This window comes from Lolium perenne, chromosome 3, assembly GCF_019359855.2.
Source record: "Lolium perenne isolate Kyuss_39 chromosome 3, Kyuss_2.0, whole genome shotgun sequence".
Classification (NCBI taxonomy): Eukaryota; Viridiplantae; Streptophyta; class Magnoliopsida; order Poales; family Poaceae; genus Lolium; species Lolium perenne.
Window position 1 is genome coordinate 191,261,595 of NC_067246.2, and position 3,498 is coordinate 191,265,092.

Below are 3,498 nucleotides of genomic sequence, written 5' to 3' on the forward strand. Positions count from 1 at the left end.
TTATCCTTAATGTTTATAGGAGATGTGGCAAATTTAGGATCAGGAGACAATTTATATCTAACAGTATGTTGTGCAAGAAGCTTTTTAATTTTACTTGCATCAGTAGTAGCATTGCATTTATTAATGAAATCATCATCAAGTTCTACATAATCTTCATCAAGATCATCACTAGAGTATTCAACAGACTCAGGTGAATTAACATGTGTAGCAGCATTTTCATTAGGAATTTCAGTACTTTCAATTTGTCTAGACCTAGCAATCGTAGCATCTAGAAAAGATCCTAATGAACCATCATTATCAAGCACAGCAGAAGCATCATCAAAATTATAAGAGGAATTTTCAGATTCAGCAGAAGTACCAGCATTTGAAGCTTGTGGTGGTGAAACAAGTTTACTTATCACAGATGGTGAATCAAGAGCAGCAGAGGTACTCAGAGTTGTACCTTTTCTTGTAGTGGATGGTAATATGGCGACTTTAGTATCGCGAGGTTTACCCATGATAGAGAATTTGCAGCGAACAATATCAATCCAAGTGAACTTGCAAATAAAGCTATGCTCCCCGGCAACGGCGCTAGAAAATAGTCTTGATGATCCACAAGTATAGGGGATCGCAACAGTCTTCGAGGGAAGTAAAACCCAATTTATTGATTCGACACAAGGGGAGCCAAAGAATATTTGTAAGCCTTAACAGCGGAGTTGTCAATTCAGCTGCACCTGAAAACAGACTTGCTCGCAAGAGTTTATCAGTAGTAACAGTTTTATAGCAGTAGCAGTAGTGAAATATCAGCAGCAGAGTAACGAAGACAGCAGTAGTGATTATAGTAAATAGCGGGATTAAAATACTATAGGCACATGGATGGATGAACGGGCAGAAACTCATGTAACAATCAAGATAGGGCATTTGCAGATAATAATAAAATGGTATCCAAGTACTAAACAATCTATAGGCATGTGTTCTGTATATAGTCGTACGTGCTCGCAATGAGAAACTTGCACAACATCTTTTGTCCTACCAGCCGGTGGCAGCCGGGCCTCTAGGGAATCTACTGGAAATTAAGGTACTCCTTTTAATAGAGCACCGGAGCAAAGCATTAACACTCCGTGAACACATATGATCCTCATATCACCGCCTTCCCCTCCGGTTGTCCCAATTTCTGTCACTTTGGGGCCTCGGGTTCCGGACAGCAACATGTGCATACAACTTGCAGGTAAGATCATAAAACAATGAATATCATCATGAAACAATAACATGTTCAGATCTGAGATCATGGCACTCGGGCCCTAGTGACAAGCATTAAGCATAACAAGTTGCAACAATATCATAAAAGTACCAATTACGGATACTAGGCACTATGCCCTAACAATCTTATGTTATTATATGACCAATCTCATCCAATCCCTACCATCCCCTTCAGCCTACTGATACGTCCAATTTGCATCACTATTTTATATCATAATTTGCTGTTAATTCATTGATATATTTCATATTTGGAGATAATACTTATGTTATTTCATCGATTTTGCATGTTTCATGATTATTGGAGGATCGCGCACCGGAGCCAGGATTCTGCTAGAAAAAGCACCGTCAGAATGCAATATTTCGGAAGATCAACAGTTGACGGAAATTATACGAAAAATCATATTTTTCCAGATGACGAAGGGAGCCAGAAGGGGGAGCCGAGGGGACCCGAGGTGGGCCCACCTCATAGGCCGGCGCGGCCCAAGGCCTGGCCGCGCCGCCCTGTGAGGAGGGGGGCCCACAGCCCCCTCTCGCCTCCTTTTCTTCGCGTACGTCTTCGTCCCGAAAACCTAAGCTCCAGGGGTACATCGCGAAGAGCCACAGCCGCCTCTGCGGGGCGGAGAACACCAGAGAGAAAAGAACACTCCGGCAGGCTGAGATCCGTCGGGGAAATTTCCTCCCGGAGGGGGAAATCGATGCCATCGTCACCGTCATCGAGCTGGACATCATCTCCATCACCATCATCATCACCTTCATCATCATCACCGCCGTCTCCACCGCTGCACACCGTCACCGCTGTAACAATTTGGGTTTGATCTTGATTGTTTGATAGGGGAAACTCTCCCGGTGTTGATTTCTACTTGTTATTGATGCTATTGAGTGAAACCATTGAACCAAGGTTTATGTTCAGATTGTTATTCATCATCATATCACCTCTGATCATGTTCCATATGATGTCTCGTGAGTAGTTCGTTTAGTTCTTGAGGACATGGGTGAAGTCTAAATGTTAGTAGTGAAGTATGGTTGAGTAATATTCAATGTTATGATATTTAAGTTGTGGTGTTATTCTTCTAGTGGTGTCATGTGAACGTCGACTACACGACACTTCACCTTTATGGGCCTAGGGGAATGCATCTTGTACTCATTTGCCAATTGCGGGGTTGCCGGAGTGACAGAAACCTGAGCCCCCGTTGGTATATCGATGCAGGAGGGATAGCAGGATCTCAGAGTTTAAGGCTGTGGTTAGATTTATCTTAATTACTTTCTTGTAGTTGCGGATGCTTGCAAGGGGTATAATCACAAGTATGTATTAGTCCTAGGAAGGGCGGTATATTAGCATAGGTTCACCCACACAACACTTATCAAAACAATGAAGATTAATCAGCTGTATGTAGCGAAAGCACTAGACTAAAATCCCGTGTGTCCTCAAGAACGTTTGGTCATTATAAGTAAACAAACCGGCTTGTCCTTTGTGCTAAAAAGGATTGGGCCACTCGCTGCAATTATTTCTCTCGCACTTTATTTACTTGTACTTTATTCATCTGTTACATCAAAACCCCCTGAATACTTGTCTGTGAGCATTTACAGTGAATCCTTCATCGAAACTGCTTGTCAACACCTTCTGCTCCTCGTTGGGATCAACATTCTTACTTATCGAAGATACTACGATACACCCCCTATACTTGTGGGTCATCAAGACTATTTTCTGGCGCCGTTGCCGGGGAGTGAAGCGCTATTGGTAAGTGGAATTGGTTAGGGAAATTTCTACTGTTTGTGCTGATTTTATTTCTGCCTGCTGCTATAATTCATTATGGAGAGATCTTCTCTTGAGTGTTTATTTGGGAAATCTACTACTACTGCAAAGGTAGTGGATGAGGCGCCAGGTAAGGAAGAAATACCATACAAAATACCTATGAAAATTATTGAACGTGTAGTGGGTAACCGTTATACAGGGGATGGAACTGTCCACCCTGGAGATCACTTACTGTTCTTACATGAATTATGCGGTTTATTCAAGTGTGCAGGTATTGCTATGGATGAAGTGAGGAAGAAACTATTCTCTATATCGCTGTCTGATGCGTGTACTTGACACGTCCGTTGGGAACCCCAAGAGGAAGGTGTGATGCGCACAGCGGCAAGTTTCCCTCAGTAAGAAACCAAGGTTTAATCGAACCAGTAGGAGTCAAGAAGCACGTTGAAGGTTGATGGCGGCGGGATGTAGTGCGGCGCAACACCAGAGATTCCGGCGCCAACGTGGAA